The following is a 22,532-nucleotide window of genomic DNA, read 5'->3' on the forward strand; positions in this document are numbered from 1 at the left end:
AACTTTAGTGTTTCCAGGATACTGCATTACATGGTAAAGGTAAAACTGCATTAAATGGTGTGTCCTTGGTGATTGCTCAGAATTCTGAGCTTATTCAACCTTTTATAACTCTGAAGGATTTTGATGGAAATATATATTTATATTGCTGACTTCAAAAGAAGCATTTATTTAGGAATAGGCGGCCAGGGGATTTCAACATTATGAAAGAAACAGGGTGCATGGGGTATCATTTATGCACTGAGAATAAGGTAGTTTTTCAGGATGCATGTGTATGCATGTATAAATAGATGTACACACATACATACATGTACACACATGTTATATGTATATATAACATATTTCATATTCAAATATTTACAAATTTTACAGTTATAAAGTATCAATATAAATGGAGTCTTCCTAGTTGAGTATCCTAGGCTGAATTATGTAAGACTTTTTTACAGCTGGATTGTGTTCACTGAGTTTTACCCAAGACTGTTAAGTTAACATGTGCAATTTTTATGGGAAAGAAATTTATTCTAACCTCTAGGATATGCCATTGTCCCTTTGGTGTGTGTGTGTGTGTGTGTGTGTGTGTGTGTAATTTAGGAGTGTCCCAGTATATCATCGTTTGCTTTATGTTCTGGTTTAAAAGATAAATGCAAAAGTGGCATATTTATCTCATAACTTGATCATTTGGGAACTGGTTTTCATTTTAGAGTCTTAGAGATTCTTAGAGATGTTAATTTAGTCATTAGGGGTATTTATTTTGCTCTTAAAATATATGTGTTGTGTGTATGCATATCCCACAAGTCAGGATGTTTCCTACTGTGTGTGTGTATGTGTGTGTGAGCATGCGTGTGTGTGTGTGTGTGTGTGTGTGTGTGTATACACATTTGTTTGGGTTCCTAGAGTGTGCTTCTATTTTTAAGAAGTAGCTTGGCAATCGAAAGCTGCTCACTCCCTTAGATAATTGTAACTGTCACAATGTCAGTAAGGCTTATACTTCCTTCACATGAGACAAGGCACACATTTCATTTAAATTAGTCCTAATTCTGTCACTTCAGCGGTCTGCTTGTGTGAGCAATGGTGAAGCTTGGCTAGTCACCCTTGTTTTCTACACTCATATTGAGCAGTACTGAAACTGCTGTCAGTATCCATGATTAGAGAATGCTAGAATAGGAGAATGAAATAAGGGTCTCAAAGCCCCCAGGAACTAACTGTACAAAACAGTAACAAATTATGAGTGTTCTCATGCCACAAGCACAGATGCAAATTACAACACTCCTTGGATTACAAATGTGAATAGTTCCACATAGCCTAGAAAACATTTAATATTTAATTTCATACATGAAGCATATGAGAAAGATTTTTAAGGAGTGAAAACTGATGTTTCATATCTGCAAATGTGACCCAAATTAAACCTAGCTTTAAAATAGATATTTGAGGTGCAAATAGCCTTTTTTATGGCAACTCTTTCTCTAAATTTGTATTTTGTATAAAGAATTATTCACCATCTATCCACCTTAACACATCATATGCTTTCATTATTCTGCACTCCTTTTTTTTTTTTTTAAGATTTTATTTATTTATTTGACATAGAGACAGCCAGCAAGAGAGGGAACACAAGCAGGCGGAGTGGGAGAGGAAGAAGCAGGCTCTCAGCGGAGGAGCCTGATGCGGGGCTCGATCCCAGAATGCTGGGATCACACCCTGAGCCGAAGGCAGACGCTTAACGACTGAGCCACCCAGGCGCCCCTCTGCACTCCTTTCTCATTGTTATTGATGTGCACGCACAGTTTACTATAACATCATAAATTTGTTTTCATGTTCTATACATTTCCCTTAATTTATTAATCATAGCCTTCTTCCATGTGCCTACGAAGCAGTCACAGCATAATTTTAATAATGGTATAGTATTCTGTCATAAATTCTATCATTTTAATTTATTTCATTATTATAGATTTTCTGATACTATTGCCCTCTTAAAATAATTCTAAGGACTGTATTTACTTGGTGGAAATGTATAAGTATTTTTATAAATCACATCAAACACATTTTAGAAGTGACGGTATTGTGATTTAGAATGTCACAAGGTCATGAAATTTTGTAATTGACTTACCTTGGAGTCCTCTCCATACACAGCTTAAAATAAAAGTATATATTTTTACTCCTGAAGCCCTAGGAGCAGTATTTGTCAGAATGGTTCTAACAGACTGAAACTGAAGAGTCTTCTCAGAAGACCTACGAAGTTCTCCTTGATTATCACTGTTAGTGACATCAAGAAATTAGCAGTGTCTGGGGACAGGGGTGTTTATTAACTTGACAATTATACCAAACGTAGGCTTGAAGCACTTTAACATTTCTTAATTACTCTAAATTAGAGAACTTGATGACAAGTTATATTTAGAAACCAGAGCTGAAAACCTTATATATCTTCATGGGCATATTTAGTTCTTAGCCAATATCTTAACATTATTCAGCAATCATTTATTACGTGCTTACTGTTTACTATGTGCAAACATCATTGTAGATTCTGGAGATGTGCTGATAAACAAGGCAAAGTTCTTGCCCATTTGAAGCTGTATCTGCTTCCTACGTACTGAAGAAGGACTAAGAGTCTCTGCACCTTGTCAAAATACATTTACTATCAATAGTTGGTTATTTACTGATTATTTTACTGAAGTTTCATGGGAAGATATGAAAGGTTTTACATTGCACTCCCTACAGGGAAACAATAAAAATCCCTTGGAAAAATCAAAACATCCCTGCAGGATTTCTGCTTCAAGCCAGTAGAGTATAACAGATACTAAATTTTCCCTCCTACATGAAGAAGCTAAGAAAAAATAAAATATGTAAAGCAATACTTTTCCTATATTGGAGTTAGGACAGGGATTCCTGTGACAGAGAAGACAGATTAGTGAGCACGACGACTGCCCTGAGTTGGTCTGGAGAGACTTTCCAAGCTGTAGTGTTGAGGAGTAACCCAGGTGCAGCCTGGCTCTGTCTGAGTTTAAGAGACAGAAGTAGGTGGCTAAGAAAGCTAAGACAGCTGGAGTTCACAGGACAGAGGACTGGAGAGAAAAGAGCTTCCCAAAGAGATGGCTTCTGAGATTTGGAGTCCTCTCCAAGTCTTTTTTTTTTTTTTTTCAATTACGATGTATTATCTTTAATTAAGTATGAAGACTTCCAATCAAGTCACCTAGAGACCATTTTACTTACTGCTCTGTTTGGCTGCTGGGCTTTTGTCTCTCTCTTCAGCAATGGTGAGGTGGATACACTTTCCATGAGGAAGAGAAATCCATGGTTTGTTGCTTTTGCCAATTACAAAAATGTTGGAAAGCCAGTTGGCAAAGCTGTTGTCCTTGGCATCTTTCGTGGGAACTACATCGAAAGAACCAAGGTGATCATATCAATTCTTCCCAGGTGAGCAACTCTGGTCACCCTACACAGATTACCAGTGTCAAACTTGATGAAATCAGTACTTTCCAGTCTCCAAATCAATCTGAATGGTGTCATTCCCCTTGATGAGTGAATCAGGAACTATCCTGACGGTGTCAGCATCATGGGCCACCAGATGAGGGATTTCTTTTGTCCCACAAAGATCTTTCTCACCTTGCACAACTTATACTTGGCCTCCTCAGATGTAATCCGATGAAAGAAAAGCAACACTTGGTGTCACGGATCAGAGGGAAATTCCTCCCAGTCTTGACAATGATGATGACATCCATAAAACCAGTAGGGTGGGTTACATCTGTTTGGATCTTGCCATCAATCTTAATAAAATGCTGCATACAGATCTTCTTTACTTCATGTTGGGGCATACCTAAGTCTGTTCCTTAGGAAAATGATGAGAGGGAGGCATTCTCTTAGTTTACAGATGAAGGACAAACACACTGGTCAGTTTATTCAGCATCCAATGCTTTGGAGATGCTACACTCTTCAGATGCTTCTTGGGACCATGAGCCATGGCTGTGCTAGGCACAAAAAGAGGACCACCTCCTTCTGGTACCCGAGAGAAGAGGGTGGAGTCCTCTCTGTCTGGCACAAGTTTGTGAGGAAACTCCCTGAGGTTGTGCAAAGAGCCTGAAAAGAACAGAGGAATGCTTCTCAGGGCTCACACAGAACCAAGGATAGTTCATGTTCTAATAGCCAAGTGGAAAACTCTAACTTCCAGAGTGGAAAAAAATATCTACATAGGTTAGAGTACTCAGAAAGATATCCTCGGGGGTGCCTGGGTGGCTCAGGCGTTAAGTATCTGAGTCTTGATTTCGGCTCAGGTCATGACCTCAGGGTCCTAAGATCTCAGGGCCCACAATGGGTGCGCAGTCTGCTTGAGATGCTCTCTGACCTTCTCCCTCTACCTCTCCTGCTCATGCTCTCTCTAAAACAAAACAAAACAACAACAACAAAACAAAAATCAACAACAACAAAAGAAGGATATCCTAGTAGTGGGGATAATTAATACCCAGAGATATTACCTTAGTAGTGGGGGTAATTAGTCCTACACTGAGCGCTGCTCTGGACACGTCTAACAAATCAAAAAGCCATTTTGGAGAGAATCACACTAGTTCCAACTACTGTCCCTGCCTTCTAGAATAATGCTGAAAAGCATTTAGAGGAATATAAAACCATCCATAATGCAGTAAGGTAAAACACATAATGTCTGGCATTCAATGAAATATTATATTGGTATTCAAAGAAGTAAAAAATTATAATTCAAAATACAGTAAACAAATTAGTAGAAATTGACATGCAGATTGTAAATATGGTAGAAATAGTGGGCAAAGACACTAAATAGTTGGTATAATTATATTCCAAATGTACAATATGGTAGAGAAAAGCTTGGGCATGGTAAATATGCAATGGAAAATACTTTGGATGAGATTGAAAGAAAATTAAACACTGTGAAGGAGAAGTCCAGAGGAACTGACCATAGAATAATAGAAACTATCTGAAATGAAACAGAGAGGTAAAAAACCAAAGACACGATAAAGAAAACATTAGTGAACTCTTCTAGGATAATATCAAGTGGCCATTTGTAATTTCTATACCTGAAAAAGGAGTGACCAAAAAAATATTTTACGAAATAACGACTACGAATTTTCCAAATTTGATGCAAACAATACACCAATAGATTCAAGAAGCTCAAGAAATGCCGAGCATAAGGAACGGCAACAAGGCAGGCCGTACTGAAATTCCTCAAAGCCAAGTATACAAGTAAGCCTAAAAGCACTCTTAGTAAAGCAGTTAAAGATAAAATAAGAGATACCCCATCTGGCACAATATAAGCTGGAAAACAATGGAAAAACATGTTTAGAATCCTGAAAGAACTGGCACCTGGGTGGCTTGGTCTGTTACGCATCTGACTCTTGATTGCAGCTCAGGTCATGGTCTTGGGGTTGTGAGACTGGGCTTTGTGCTTGTGGAGCATGTCTGAGATTCTCTCTCTCGTTCTCCTCTGCCCCTCCCCTCCCCTCTCTCTCTTCACCTCTCTAAAAAACTTAAAAAAAAAAAAATCCTGAAAGAAAAACAACTGTCTATCTATAGACCATACTCAGGAATATCTTTAAAAAACGAAGGTGACTAGGGGTACCTGGGTGGCTCAGTTAAGCATCTGACTTTTTTTTTTAATTATTTATTTTTTTAAAGAGTGAGAAAGCCAGAGAGAGCAAATGGTGGAGAGGGGGAAAGGGAGAGGCAGAAAGAGAATCAAAGCAGGCACCACACCCAAGGCAGAGCCCAACACTTGGCTCAATCTCAGGACTCTGAGATCATGACCTGACCTGAAATCAAGAGCTGGCCACTGAGCCACCCAGATGCCAGTAAGTGTCTGACTCTTGATCTCAGCTCAGGTCTTGATTTCAGCGTCATGAGTTCAAGCCCTGGTTTGGGGTCCATGCTGGGTGTGGAGCTTACTTAAAAAAAAAAAAAAAAAAAAGGAAAGAAAAAAAAGTGACTGAAGACTTTCTCATCACTAGCAGATTTAAATAAAATAATAAATGTTTAAAAACACCTTTCAAGTAGAAGGATAAAAACACGATATAGAGGAGATGGAAGTCTGGATCTACAAAGCAATGGTGGATAGCAGCATAAAATGTAAATATGTGGGAGATATATTAGATTTTCTTGTTCTCTTTTTTAAAAATCTGTGTTGGGGCGCCTGGGTGGCACAGCGGTTAAGCGTCTGCCTTCGGCTCAGGGCGTGATCCCGGCGTTATGGGATCGAGCCCCATATCAGGCTCCTCCGCTATGAGCCTGCTTCTTCCTCTCCCACTCCCCCTGCTGTGTTCCCTCTCTCGCTGGCTGTCTCTATCTCTGTCGAATAAATAAATAAAATCTTAAAAAAAAATCTGTTTAATTGACAACTGACTCTGAAGTAAAAATAATGAAATTGTACTGTGGCTCTTGCACAGGTAAATATGTCGAAGTAAAATATGTGAAAAATATGACAAAAGCTGAGATGGGGAATTATCAGTATACTGTATTATAATGTACTGTAATACTCTGTGTGAAGTGGTAAAATATCACTCAAAAGTAGATTGTGGTAAAGTAAAGATGTATTATATAAGCCCTATTAGCAGGTAGATAGATAAACAAATAGTGGTATATCCATACAATGGAATACTACTCAGAAGTTTGAAAAAAAAAGGAACTATTGATATTCACAATGACAGTAAATGAATCTTAAAATAATTCCACTAAGTGAACAGAGCTAAACAAAGAAAAAATACTAATTTTACTCCTACGCGGTTCTAAGAGAGTGCAAATCATTCCACAGCAACAGCAAGTCAGTGGCTATCTGGGGGTAGGAATGTAAGCAACTGGAAGATAAAGGGAAGGAGGGGTTCCAAAGGAGCCCAAGGGAACTATGGAGGTAATGAATGCAATCATTGTCTTGATTGGGGTGACGGTTTCAGGGGTTATACATCTGTCAACATCTATCAAGTGGTAACGTTAAAGTGGGTGCAATCTAACATATATCAGTAATGTCTCAAAAATATGTGAAAAGCAAAAAAAAAACAAACAACCACCAACCAACCCAACAACAAAAGCTCATTTCTTCCTTCCATATTTTTTTCTAGCCTGCTATATTATCTTTCTACCAAACATAGCCTAGAACAAATTTTCCTGAATTTACTTAGGAATCCAGCTCTTATTCTCAGCCTGGAATCACAACTCAGCAAAGTCTAAGTTGAATGCTGCTGACCATGTTCCTTTACAATATCCTTTAATGATTAGTGATTTCAATCGCCATTTTATGTTTTGTTTCCTTCTAATATGCATATTATATAGACATAATACATATAATTAGATATTATATATAATGTATACATATATAAAATATATTTTATGTAATATATACATATATTATGTATAAATATATACATATATGATGTATAATACATACATATACACATTAAATATATATAACATATACACACATAATTATATATTATAGAATATAGGATACATATTATATGCATGGTATGTGCATCTATGATGTTTACACATAAATACTATAGTATATGTATATATATACAGGTATATTGTATATAAATATAAGTATACACACACAAAGACACAGAATTACTATGTTGTGATCTTAACAATTTTGACATAGTTCTTCATGAGTAAGCTACTTAAAGAGTTATGTGAACTCACATTAATACATTTATTTTACTGTAGATTCCCAGGAAAAGCTATTTTTAATTAGGACTACCCCACTGGAGAAAATTTTTGAATTGGAGTATGGTTGTGTTATGGAGAAACATTCATATAGTTCTCAAAAGATGCAGCAAAGCCATGTACAAACATATGTGAAGGAAGAGAAGTTTCATAAATCCATACTTTGTGAAGTGCATGTGGATAATTTCTATATTTTTTTCATTCTAAAATACAGTACATTGATTCCTTGTCTGCTAATGGGTCATGACCAAAGTGAATATACCTCGATCTGTATGTTTTCCATGTGTGTATTGTAGCTAATATTCTCTTGTACCAGGCCTCTAGCACAACTTGACTTTATCAAACATAGATGAAATGTTACTTTAAATATTCCTAATCTACAAATTAACACCACCTTTCCTACACGTTTGCAAAAGTTACAGAAGTTGTAACACATTGTCTCAGAGTTGGTTGCTCTTTCTGACTGTTGCGAATAAATTATCATTCATTAGTGCCTTCCTCGTGGTCCCGGAGGTCATTAAAACTTTTCTCACCTCCTGGTTAAGGGGAATTGGAATTAAAGGCTTTATTGCTGTTCAGAACTTGACCTCAATAGAAAAATAACATTATTTTAAGCCCCAGAGGAAATGACCTCTGACTTCCCAGGGTTCCCTTGTGAACCCCATCAGTTATATTATCAGCATGATTTTGTCTTTTAAATGTTTCAAAGCATCTCACCATCTTTTGCCATCTTCACAGTGCAATGAATTGGGAAGGGACCAGGCCCTTTTTGTTTCTGGATCTTCATATGGATGCTATGAGGCCACATGCTTTCCAAAATTTTTGCAACCCTATAGTTCATTAGTGGACATGTGGAATCAGAGGAGTCACTGAAAAACCTGTCATATATTTTTCAGACCAGTATTTTCCCCTTCTGTTCTTATAAGAGCAAAGTGAAAAAAAAGTGTACAAAAAGTGATTAAAGTCACTAATACTAAGTGTTTTGGAGGCTTGGAGTCATAGATACACTGACATTCTAAAATCCTTGCCAGTTCTTCTGTGCTGCTAAACATTTAGAGCCTAGCATTATTGGCACTTTATTTTACAAACACGTTTATGAAGGATCAGATCCAAAAAAGAGTGCAGTGTAAAAGATAAACCGATCTGCATAGGAAAATTGGAAGGGTATTAAGTTGGAGAGAATAATTCTAGCAACCCAACTAGATTAGGGTCCTGTAAAGAGGTGGTGGGTGATAGCCTGTAATTGGTAGCTGAAGGATTTTTAAATACAGTGTTGCTTACTTTTCACTTTTATATTGTTTATTGTACTATATGGCAAAAAAAATCTTTCAACTTAAGTCTTCAGTCAAATGCCTTGCATGAATTGGTTTGGGAAACAATAGTGAACATTGGTTAATTTCCACCACGAGTTGTCACAGAATAAAAAGGAAGACAATACTGTGGGAGATATAATGTTAGTGAGATCTAGGAAACTCAGAGCCAAAGTGGCCATGAAAATGGAATAATATGCAGGGATTTTAGTAAGAATGTGGGATTAGGAGTTCAACCCAACTGATTTCATTAAAATGGTCAGGAAAACCTGCTTTATATGCAGATTACTATATACAAATTTCACTAATTACTTGTACTTCAGTGCCCATGTATGGCTTGCCAAAATAGCAAATCTCAAATGAGAAAATGAATATCATCAAAATCCCTTAATCACTTCCCATAAGGAGGAAATAGCATCCCCCCTCTGCCCAACCCAGCACAAACATCTTGGGTCAAAGCAGTCCTTACTCCTTTCTTGCTCAGTGTTGGGATGATTATGCCATTATTTTATCCCTTTTTTTGCCCCTGGAACTTTTCAGGAAAATTTCCCTTTAAAACCTAAAGCCCCTGTAAAGGGAGACTAGAATTATGGCGACAACTAAGGAAAGCAGGGATGCCAAAAATACCAAACCTGGAAAAAAAATGCTGAAAACATCCTTAAAGTCTTAGTCTCAAGACATTATTATTTTTTTAAAGATTTTATTTATTTATTTGAAAGAAAGAGAGAGTCAAGGGGGAGGAGCAGAGGGGGAGGGAGAAGCAGACCCAGTGCTCTGCACTGAGACCTTGATCTCACGACCCTGAAATCACAACCTCGAGCTGAAATCAAGAGGTGCTTAACCCACTGAGCCATCCAGGCACCCCAAGACATTATTTTGATTACAAACAAGCCAGGACCTTCACTGAAAAACATTAGTTAGTTTTGCTGGGTATTATGAGCCACAATTTAGCATAAAATTCAGAGAACCTATTTCATTTCATCTTATGATAATTAGTATGGAGGGGGTAAAATGGTATTTAACAACCTCCCACCTTAAATTTGTAAAATAAAATTAAAAGTTGTCATCTTGGGATAAAAATCCATATTCAGAAGTGTTTGATCTGGAATCTAATATCCAAGCCTAGATGCCCCTCAGATGTTCAAGCGTACATCTTTCATGGAGAAAGATTGTTTTTTTTCCCCGTAACTTACAAAAAATATAACATTTTTTGTTATTGTGACTCTTTCTTTGTTGGTTTGTTTTAAGCACAGCATAACAACAGAATCAGGTCTGTTTTAAATTCCAAGTGACTAGCCTGAAATGTGGATGGCTCCAGCCCACAGATATATAGCATCATAGATATATTGCCCTCTTTGCTGTATATACCCCGGAAAAAGGGCTCCATTTGCCTTTTTAATTTTTATGATAACCGAATTTACTGTAAAGGAGCAAAGGTTTTAAAAAGGCATTCAGTCATGTATTTCTACAGCAGGTATAAGGTTTAATTGTATAGTTATTTTTCTAAAGCTCGTTTGTCATTGCCAATAACATCTTCCTAATAGTGGGTTGCCAAAAGACATTTCTTTTTTATTATTTAATTTACTTATGGAAAAAAAATTGGGCTGGGTATTACTTATCTTCCTTGATTACATACATATTGACTCAAACCAGAACCACAAATTACAATGGAACTCCAGAAAACAGCATAGGTCGCAAGTTCAACAGCATTAATTTTGCTTATTGGCCCTCTATGGAGGCAGTTTGCTTATTGGCACCTTTGTAAAGTAGTGTCCATGTCAATGAGGAAAATTTATATATCCATATGCCTTAAGGACCATTGAGTAAATCATCTTAAGTATATTATTTCAGATGTCAGAATCTTTCATATATTCCCTTATTAGTTTATTAAAATAGACTCAGTGAGATAGATTACTCTGGTATTTTTATTCTTACATTATAGGTAATAGGGCTAAGACACAAATTAAATTTACTGGGCACAGTTTCCCTAGCTAGTCCGTGACAAAGATGATATTAGAATGTAATGATGTACAGGTGAGTACTCAAATGTACAAACACAGAAGGGAGAGTCATTCATTCAAGTAATTAAATATAAGAATAGAGCATTTTCTAGAGGAAGTGGAAAACAAGAAGAGTAAAGGTCGTAGAACTAAGCCCTGTCATAGGACTAAATAAACAACGAATTTTCAGAGACAAAAAGACCGTTGCCACTATTGTGGTCATGCCAGCCTTTCTGTATGCATTGTCTCCAGACAGCATTGCCTCACCTCTGGGCCTGACCTAATGCACGTCAGGATGGGGATCAACATATTGGTAGGATGGCATTTTCTCCTTAGTCTCTTTGTTGAAAAGCCATCTATTCACTTATTTTTCCATGACATTTTTATAAGATAACCAGGTAATTTTTCTTGGGATATTTTTGATTTGTCTGATTATTTTCTCTTGGTGTCTTTTACCTTGTTCCTTTATTCCCTCAATTTCCTATAAATTGGAAGATAAATCTAGAGGTTAGATTAGACTCAGATTAAATGTTTTTTTACAAGACTGTTTCATGGATCATATTATGCACTAAATAATTCATCTCATAAAGGGTATACCCATATCATGTTGTCCCACTAGTAGTTAGGTCGATTTGTATTACTTTCCTAAGAAACTACTTTAAAGTAAGTTTTTCCATAGATATTAGCAAGAAGCCTGTGCTGTTTTGCTTTGTTACCTTACAATTGTCCTGTCCCAAAACCTAACCAATGACTTGATAGGTGGTTACAAAATGGTGATTTTTCTATCATTCCATCTAAATATGTTAGTTGGCATTCTTCTGATAAGTACCTTCTCTCATTAACTAGGGATAAAATGCAATTCTTCCTAAAAAGGAATAGTAATGGCTCATTTCTTTTACATGCATTATCTATTTTTCTGTTAAATGGTTAGATAATAGTCATGTTTTTGTTTTCCTCCTCCTCTTCTCCTGACCACTGCCGTGTTTTTATATGATCACTATGAACTCATGGATTTGTATTTTTCCAGTGATTTACACCCATTTACAGTTATTACATTTTTCCCTTCGACTTTTCATTGAATAAAATGTGTCCTTTAGTTCACTCGTTAAAAGTGCTTGCGTGTATGGTATTTTTCCACATTACTGCCCATGCGTACCTCAGCAGGTCAGTTTTACCAGAATCGCAGTGCACCATTTCTATAAGCACGTTCTGAACATCTCATGTCATGAAAATTTCCTGGAATTTTAAGATCTGTTCCTTTTTGGGGTGCGGAATTTTCTTTGTCCTTTGCTCTGATTCCTTTGATCTCCTTCTTTGCTTCATTTTCAGGGTCTCGGCTCTATTTGTTCTTACCTGTCCTTTTCTATATATCCAGTTGTGCTATTCTTGGCAACTTTGTAGTTTAGTCATAAATTCTGAGTCGAAATGACCATTTCCTTCAGTTTTGTCAAGGTTGGTTTGGCTCCTATTTCTAATCTCCCTATTATTTCTATTTTAAATATTTAAATGTTGGATTCATAACCACAGATTTCTTTCTAAAACTGTATTAATTCAAGTGGGAGAGTTGTGTATTTTCTTCTGTTTTGTTTTTTGGGGGCTTTGTCCAAGAGTTTAATTTTTTTCTACTTTTTTTGGCTTCACCATTTTTCAGTTCCTTTCAGTAAAAAGGTAATACAAAAGGCTCTAGCTTTTCCCTTCCCAGGTGGCCGCCGAGCCATGGCCAGGGTGGGAAGACAGGGTCTGTCCTTGGCAGCATCACCCGGGAGCTTGTCCGCGTGCCCCGAGGTGGTCTCATGCGCCGCCATGTCTAGTTGCCCACATGCGCACTGGCGGTTCACTGGGGTCTCCATCTGGGGCCCATCCAGCGGCTCTGGGTGCGTGATTGGTATGCTTCCCCACCCACCCCCTGCATCCAGGCACCCGGCAGTGGTCTTCCTGGGATCTCTCCCAGAAGTTTCCCTCTAGCTGGGCCGCAACAGCCCGCTATAGCCTTGTGTGCACCCTAGCTCCTTCCAGCCCATGCAACCCCCACAAATGGGTACCCCGGAAGTGCCCCTTCCCCAACCAAGCAGGCTCCCAGGAGTGCCCCCCCACCCAGAAGCGCTACTACCCCAGAAGCAGGTTCCCTGGAAGCAGGTTCCCTGAAAGTGTCCACCCCAGAATGTCTTCCTCCTTAAGTGGGTTCCCTGGAAGTGTCCCCCTCGGGAAGTGCTTCCACCCAGCAAGCAGGCGTCTGGAAATGGGCACCCCAGAAGAAGCCTCCCTGGAGGCCCTGCTCTGCCCTCCCCACCCCTAGCACTTCTCCTTAGGGGGAGGGGGTTTTGTCCCCCTTGCCCCGGGGCCACTGTGGCCCAGGTGCTCCAAGATGGCCCAACTCTCATTTAGGTCCCACCCTTTCCTGCTTCCTTTTCAAGGGTACTGTGCACATGGAGGTCTTTTACCAGGTTATGTTAGGTTGATTTCCCTTGAACTCAATAGAAAGGGCCAAGCCGAGAGCAGCTTCTGGTGGTCGCTAGGCTTTCCGCTTCCAGCTAGGGAGAGAGACGCACCTGCTCCCGGCGCAGCTGACCAGACTTCCCTGGGGCAGCAGCAGGTGTCCCTCCCGCTGCCTGGTCTCAGTGATGTGGCCCCTGGAACTTGAGTGCTGCCCTAGAGACACCACTCCCCGAGGTTCTTCCTGTATCTTCCTGCAGATTGTTTAGCCACCCCTCCCCTGCTCGGAAACTGCTGTGTGCAGGTGCAGAGAAAAACCCTTTATCCTACTAACAGCCTACCTTTGAAACGCTCCCTTTCTGAGCTCAAGGAAGACTTCAGGCCCCCTGCTCTCCAAATCGCAAATGAAAATTATGTGAATGCCACTCTCTCATTCTGCTTATATTTTCTTCAGAGGGATTCTGCTAACCTCCAAGTCTGTCTTTTCTTTAGTACCAGTTCTCCTTTGGCCAAAATTTGTCCTCTCCCCTTGGGTTCATCCACTCTGGGTACACAACAGCTTTCCACCACACGTTCCTGTGTCTGTGAAGTAGAGAACACAGTTGTAATTATCCCCACGTGGTAGTTGACATGACAAAGGTACAGAGCTTAAATGATCAGTTAGTGATCACTTCTCTAGGATTCAGAACTTCAGCAAAAATTCAGATGCTGGGGGGTCTTTTCCATATACCAACCTGCTCCATCTGATTAGCGGGAGGACAGAATCAAGGTGAAGCCTTGGGCAGTCCATGGTTCTCCTGCTGGTTCCTCTATTCACTAGCTGACCTTGGGCACATTACTTACCCAATGATGGTTCACTTTCCTCATCTGTAATGTTATAATAGTATTTTATAACTTAAAATGTTAATTGAAATAATAGTTTGAACCATAAAACAATTTCTGAAATTCAATTGTTTTTATCCTAATGGCAAGTGTGCTGTACATACCAAATATTAGATATGTGTTAGGTATCATCGTTGTCAAATAGCCTTGAGTCATGGCTGAACAGGAGTATGCTAATACTAACAACTTTTAAGATGATTTCCATCTTTTAGATAAGCAGAAGGAAGTGTTATCAAATAACATTGGTTTTTACGTGTCATTATTAAATATACATTCTTTGCTCTTCCTCTTGAGACAGTATCTTCTTTGGAAATGTAGAGTTCTCTAGATTTTACCTGTTATGAAGCAAAATGACCTTGTGATAATTATGCATATTCTTAGTGCTTTTTTTTCCCCCAAGGATTTTATTTATTTATTAGAGAGAGAGAGAGTAAGAGCAGGAGCGGAGGGAGGGGCAGTGGGAGAGGGAGAAGCAGACTGCCTGCTGAGCACAGAGCCCAACACAGGGCTCAACCCCAACCCCAGGACCTGAGCAGAATACAGATGCTTAACTGACTGAGCCACCCGGGTGCTTCCCTAGTGCTTTTAATAATATCTTTTTTTAAGTGTATTTAAATGCACTTTGACTTGTTATGAGTTTGTAAATTTAAAAGTCAGTGCTATTCTCTGCATTATTAATGCAAATAAATCTCTGACTCAGAGAGAAAAACCGTTACTTGTGTAACTTGTTGCTTACCATATAATATTGTCTCATGATTATGTTGTGACTTCAACAAACAAATTTTAAATAGGCAAGTCCTGCTCCAAGACAGAATTTCTCCTGTGTTTTACAATTTTAAATATAATTTATGTTGAATACAGGCATGGTTACCTCCATCAGAGACCAGGTCAGCAAAACTTTTCTTAAAGAATAAATAGTAAGGGTTTTAGGTTTTGGAGGCAATGTCATGACATTTTTAAAGCAAAAGCAGCCATTGAATATGTTTAAAAGAATAATTGTGGCTGTTTATTTACAAAACCAGGCAACCACCTAGATTTGGCACACAGGCCATAGACTGTAGAGCTGGAGAGAAAGGAAAGTTTATATCTCTTTGGATGAGAGCTGATAAAGATGTCAGCGATGAGCATGTGGACTGTGAGACTAGGGAGGGGGTGATAAGTATTTAGTGACATTTTAGGTCTGGGAAACAAAGAGAATCAATATTTGTAAGGGGACATTGATGTCAGGTGAAACACATATATACTTTTGTTGGTGAATGCTGTGAAGTTAAGATGCAAACTCAGAAAAGAGTAAAATTACCTATTTAAGAAATTTGCTTGAGTTTTCACGTATAATGTGTTGCTAACATACACGGGGTCATAAATTAGTTGTGCTGCTAGGAGCATCATCTATATGTAATTTGCAAAACTGAAGGTTTAATTTCAACATACATGCATAAGAATGATTTTATTTTGTAGCCGACCTATAAAATTATAGGTGTGAAAAATTTCCTCTTGTGGCTAATGTATAAAATTATATTTTTACTATTTACTTACAAGGTTGTATGCTACATAACAAGGAGAAAATCAAATTGATTTTGTGGATATAAGCACGTGTTCTATTTTAGTTTGAGGTTTTTTTCTCTTTCCTACTTAACATAGCTATATTGTAAAGGGGCCCTACATAAGTGAGTATGGGACTAGCAGACCTTGTCTACTTAAAGGTTTTTAAATTGTATACAAACAAAGCAATCACTTTGGAGAAATGATTACAAAAAACAAAATCGTTTCTTTTTTTTTTTGATGTCTGAGATAATAATTCTTTGAAAATATTGTTATAATTTTACAATGAGGGAGAAGGAAAACACAAGAAAAATGCTCTTCTCTTTTTATTTGTATAAATTGTGGAGCAATAGGATTCTTTGATATGTTAATTATACCTCTGTGTTTCGGCCTTCAAGCTTCACAGTAATTTGTTAAGTATTATTTTAATCCATTGAAACAGCTATAGTGCTGGTTGCTGTTGCCAAGAAAAGTTTCTGAAACTAATGTAGAGAATTCCTTATTGAACAATTAAGAAAAGGATGAATGATGTTAATAGTTCATATAAAATTTAAAAATGATCCCAAACCAGGATCCACATGATTTTTCTGGAGCATCTTTCACGTATATATTCAAAGTAAGAAGGTCTATGTATTTATATATGTATGAAAAGCATTCATAAGACATATATATGTCTTAAGTGTATTAATCTCTAAGTTAGTAGTCCTCTATTTTGTTCAAGATTGTATCAAGAAACAAAATTATTTTAGGCAGGGCTCATCTACCCTAACCAACTACTTCATTCATAATCCAAAAGAATTTAAATGAAATGTGATCATATCTTTGACCCTAGTAACAAACATCTTCAATTTAGAAGATTAACAAGTTAATAAGATTATAAAAATCCTAAAAGGGCTAAAAGTGATATCTATATCTATATCTATATCTATATCTATATCTATCCTAAAAGGGCTAAAAGTGATAAAAGTATATATACAGATATCTATCTATCTATCTATACATATATATATTTCTTACATTAGAAAATGCAAATAGAGCAGGGAATCTGCTTAGAAATGGAGGACTCCACAGGCCCAGTAATGATCTGTAAACTGGCCTTTCGGAAATGCTGCTTTCCTGGGTAAAGGCTGAAAGCTGTGTGTATTGGCAGGTGGTAAGGACGCAGAGGGACAGATAAGGGCTTCAGTGGGCCATAGAAGTCAATAGGATAACTAACTCCAGTAGGATTGCCAGTAAGAGTGTGTTAAGAACAGTATAACAGGGACTGCGAGGAAGTACCCTGTCCCTGCTGGCAGGCACTGAGTAGAGGTTAAGAAGGTGGGGTGCAATGACCTGTAAGTAGGTGTTAGACTATGTGCTTTTGATGAAGGAGCAGGAGGCTAGCTGAGGACAAAGCACGTGCTGACACCCTGCAACCTCCCCCCACCCCCCATTCGTGGGAGGGATATATGTGATTTTCTTCCAGGAAGCTCCCAACTATCTTTATGTTAATGCCTCGCTAGAGGGGAGAACAACCTTAACCAGACAATGGACAATGGCAAGGTCTCAGGTATCCTGAGTCTTCTTAAACATACGAAAATCCCCCAGCTCCCAAGTCTGTAATCAGCCACCCCTCACAACCTTAGGGCAGCAGCCTTTCTGCCCACAGGTCCTGTCCGCATGATTTAATAAAACCACCTTTTTGCATCAAAGACGTCTCAAGAATTCTTTCTTAGACATTGGCTCCAGACCCCTCCCCACCTAACCTCACCTATATTCCAAAACCACATCACTTTCACAGTCAGTCTTGCTGGAGTTACAAAGAGCCCAAGAGAAAAGGGCGTGTTTCAGACCTTCTAGATCTCTGCCAAAATTGAATGAGCTAATCCATGGGAAGACCATAGCTGAGGTATAGTGGGTGTTCATGAAATGTTAACTGGTGTTATGTCTTATCACTTGTTACTGTTTGTCTCTTCTTTGCCCAGTATAGGTCCTTCTATGTAATAGCTATTCAGTTTAGTAATTGTTAATAAAGAAACAGGAATCCTATAGTAATGCCTTTTAAATTACCCAGTCTGCAAGGAAAAATAGTCATTGCGTTACCATTTTGCTTATTTGTGTTGTAGTGGTCTGCTGGTAATTGTGAATAGACTATTGCTCATGCATGTGGGCCTCATTATACACAGCAGATAAAATTATAAAATGTGTTTTATTCAGTTTTTTTTGTGAATTAAATCATATATTTTCCCTCTCATTCTCTTAGAGGAGCACAAGGAATCTGAAATTGTAAAGAGCGATCAATGAACAATGTTTCCTAATACTAGTTGTAAGGATCTGTCTAATGTAATTGCTCCATCAAGTAATAAAATCACCTATAAAATGCTTCGATTTGCTAGAGAAAAGTCACTATTTAAAGGTACCGTGTATTGAATCATTCTTCAGATTAAAGAGGCACTTTTGTGTTTAGGCAATCATCCTGCAAACTAGCAGTTTAAATTTTGGGGGGTATGCAAACTGGTTTTCCTGATGGCTGGTCCCAGCAGTGTAACTCCAGTGGCTGAGGGATCATAGTTACTTAGCCATCAGGGATATTTTGTGTCACAAACATGGAAATGCAATGCTAGCATGTTGTTCTCTTCCTGTGTCATCACGCAAGGAGCCCCATGAAGGAATGCGAGGACTCCTACTTTGGGATCATCATTTTAACTAGGGAAAAAATTCAGATTACTAAAAAAATAATGTAAGAAAAAGAGAAGTAGAACTTGAAAGCGAATACTCGGTGTCCCACAGAGAAAGGGAGCTGAGACCTGGCCTCTGGCATCTCTTATTTGTATGGTTCTGATATGATGTTTGGAGAGGAATTCATCTTCCATAGTCTAGCAGGTCTGGGGCCATTTGGTGAATACCCTGAGTTTCCCTTACTGTGATGCTAAATTCACCCAGAACTTTCCCATAACGACCTTGGCTCCCTGTATAGTTTGTACCCAGAGAGAAGTGGATAACTAGAGGCAATTCGGCCAGTCCATTTCTCAGGTAAATTAATGAATTGGCATTCTGCTGTTAATTCAGTACGTGTGCTTAATTCATGAACTGAGGAAATTGAAGCACACATAATGCTTATTTAGAAGGCAGAGGTCAAGCATTACACCAAGGAGTCACTTTTGAGAGTATAAACTCAGCCCTTGCTTTAAGATGAGCCCTCGTTGCTGACATTTTTAGACTCATCCATATGAACCTAATGCAGCCATATGAGGTCAAGTTGGGCCATAAAAACGGATGAAAAAGGTACTTCCAGCACCTACAGTTTCCAATGGTTGCATTTTAGAAAGCTTAGTGCTTAGACGAGAAAAAAAAATCCTTAGGTAAAACAGTACTAAAGTTCTGTTTAAGAACATAATTTTCAATGTGTAACTATTTACCTGCAAGATTGTGTGTTTATATCTTTGTCAAACACCGATCAGTAGAATTTCTTAGAGTAGTTTCTTAGGCAGAGGAAACACTGCAGTATGGCATTAGAAAGTCGCGCAGTTAAAAAAAACAAAAACAAAAACAAACCACAGGTTTTTAAAAGTGGGGAAGATCTTTTCTGGTTGTCTACGTCATGCTGTTATCTGTCTCATCCTATCTCATTCTACCTGACTCCAAGGAAGATTCCACTGTCGCACAATGTATTAGAAGGATCCTGTGTGGAAGGGAGCCAAATCTGACAATGACACAGATTTGAAGACAAGTAACCTTTTCTGTTTTTAATGACTGAGCTTCTCTATCCCGAGCACCCCCAGATCTACTAAACGGTGTAGAAACAAAACAAAGATCAATTTAAAGAGTAAACTTATCCACTCAAGTTATGTCAGCCTTTTCTACTTTAACGTGGTCTTTTTAAGGCAAACTCAATCACATTTAGATGAATGATCAGGCTTTCCTGGTTTCTCCATTCAGTCCCCTCCCCCAGAACCTTCCCTTATACACGCCAGAATGCACACCTCCTAGCCCCACACATACCACAGTGATAGAATCTCGTCCTTACCTGATGGTTTATGGATGCAACTTGAGCTAGGAAAACAAGGATTTCTGTTGATGAGTTTGCTGACTTCTGCTGACCTCTGGCTGAGATGTGGACTGGTGTTTACTCAACAACTTCCAAGGTCACCGATTAGCTGCTGTCTCTTATCTGCCTGTGTAACACCTGACTGTTCATCCCATAAAACTGAATGGTTCCTCTGTCTGGCCTTCAGCTGGTTCTGCTGATCTCCTGTGATTCTCAGCCTGACCCCGTTCTCTCTTTTTAATTCAGAATTACTACGGGCTTGCTCTCAGTTTGTCCTCACCCCAGGAAATCTCTAGCAGGTCTGCGGGCGTGTGGTTCACAGAAACCCTTTGAACCCCACAGAGTACATAGGAACAGAGAGATTTTTTTCAAGGTTGCATGCAGGCTGCCCAGGAAAAGAGCTGACACTATCAAGCCCCTTCTCAGACTAAACACATGATGCCACTTTCTCCTCTGCCATAATCACCTCATATGGTCATAGGTCATTGTAGAACAGTCGAGTTTTTAATGTTTTGTTGCTAGCCACCCCTTTCACTTATGTAGGATCTTAATCCTCAAGCTCCAAAGGCTCGGTTTTTAGACCTTGGTCTACTTGAGCAGAGGGTAAATTCTTCTTAGGAACATAGACAGAATTTCAACCCTGGTCTTATCCCCTCTGAATCCGTCTTCTTGGCCAAAGCCTCCACTGTCCTGAAAGGCTTTACTTTTTGCTGTGGAATAGAAACTTCCTTTAAAAGAAACTTCCTGTAAAAGATACCATCTTTATGTCGGGTCTTATAGTAAAGAGCTTTACTCAAACTTTCCTCTGTCCTAGCCAGGGACTACTCCTTAGAATTTAGGAAATTATTTTATTAAAAAAAAAAAAAAAAAAAAAGACTGGCCACCAAGACTCTGCTCTTGCTTCAGATTCAAAACATCCGATTTAGGGGCGCCTGGGTAGCGCAGTCCTTAAAGTGTCTGCCTTTGTCTCAGGGCGTGATCCCGGCATTCCGCGATCGAGTCCCACATCGGGCTCCTCCGCTATGAGCCTGCTTCTTCCTCTCCCACTCCCCTGCTGTGTTCCCTCTCTCGCTGGCTGTCTCTGTCACATAAATAAATAAAATCTTTAAAAAAAAAAAAAACATCCGATTTAAATCTCAACATGAGTAATGACACCTTTATTCTAAATTGTACTTGCTCGCCCCATAAAACTTGAATGCCATTGATACAAAGGATGTTGACTCACAAGGTATGAAAAATATATTGACTTTACATTTCAAATGCATGATAGCCATTATGATGCTTTTTCACATACTCTGTTGTCATCTGCTGACAGTTCTCCCAGTTGTACTTGAGCTCTGATTTGTCATCGGATGAAAAGCATGTATTTTCAAGTCGTACCTTACTGGGGAAAATGATTAAACATCTCTGAGCCACAATTTTTTCATGGCTTAATGGATATAAAAAAAAAATAGTACTCACCTTCTGTGACTTTTGTAAGGAACAATTTATAATTTATGGAAAGAACTTAACAGTATTTTAGGAACATATTATTTTGTAAAATTTACTTGATACACTGATTCAGGATGGAGGTGATGATGGCAGTAAGGATGGTAATATAGCACAAACCCTGAAACCTTATGTGTTATATCTGTCAAGATGATGGAATTTAAGAAGAAGGAGAAGGAGAAGAGGAAGAATTTTCACAAAAGTCACACTCAACAATGTGGATAATTGAATGGAGAAAAGCGTATGAGTGAATCAATTTGTACAAAACTCTGGAAAATGGCAAAATGTAGAGTCATAGCCAGTAGGGAAAGGAAACTATCTCAAATAATGGTTCATCTGAAAACGTTCACTGAAACAAGGTTAAAATTCAGTAGGTAAAATGTGTGAGGAACTGTAGACTATTGAAGAAATATGAGTAACTTCTTGTGAAAATTTTATATTTGTAATATCCACCTGCAGAACTGTGCTAAAAATAATTTAATTACAATTATATCAAATCTATAGGTGAAATCCAGGATTAGCGGAAATTACTATTTCCCCCATTCTTTTTTTTCTTTTTAATATTTTATATATTTGACAGAGAGAGACACAGCAAGAGAGGGAACACAAGCAGGGGGAATGGGAGAGGGAGAAGCAGGCTTCCCGCTGAGCAGGGAGCCCGATGCGGCGCTTGGTCCCAGGACCCTGGGATCATGACCTGAGCTGAAGGCAAACACTTAATGACTGAGCCACCCAGGCACCCCTATTTCTCCCATTCTTTTTTTTTTTTTTAAAAGATTTTATTTATTTATTTGACAGAGACAGAGACAGCCAGCGAGAGAGGGAACACAAGCAGGGGGAGTGGGAGAGGAAGAAGCAGGCTCATAGTGGAGGAGCCTGATGTGGGGCTCGATCCCATAATGCCGGGATCACACCCTGAGCCGAAGGCAGACGCTTAACCGCTGTGCCACCCAGGCACCCCTATTTCTCCCATTCTTAACAGGGCAGGGATGGAACACAGAAACACAACATGAACATCTAGAATATCTGCAGTCAGCAGAATAATGGCCTCTGAAAGATGTCCATGCACTGATTCCTAAAATTTGTAACTATGTTCTCTTATATAGATAATGGGAATTAATCTTGCAGATAGAATTAAGGTTGCTATTCAGCCAACCTTAAAAAAAGAAGATTACCTTGGAC

General features: G+C 38.6%; 1 protein-coding gene and 1 pseudogene across 1 annotated transcript in view; one reads left to right on the forward strand and one right to left on the reverse strand.

Annotated features, from left to right (window-relative positions):
* The window catches only part of PCDH15 (protocadherin related 15), a 1,630,853-nt gene that overhangs the window by 593,562 nt on the left and 1,014,759 nt on the right, over positions 1-22,532 (forward strand). The gene's annotated exons all lie outside the window — the stretch shown is intronic.
* Positions 3,194-3,954, reverse strand: LOC123801717 (small ribosomal subunit protein eS4-like; annotated as a pseudogene).

Source organism: Ursus americanus, chromosome 6 (assembly GCF_024610735.1).
Source record: "Ursus americanus isolate L20-20 chromosome 6, mUrsAme1.1.p, whole genome shotgun sequence".
Classification (NCBI taxonomy): Eukaryota; Metazoa; Chordata; class Mammalia; order Carnivora; family Ursidae; genus Ursus; species Ursus americanus.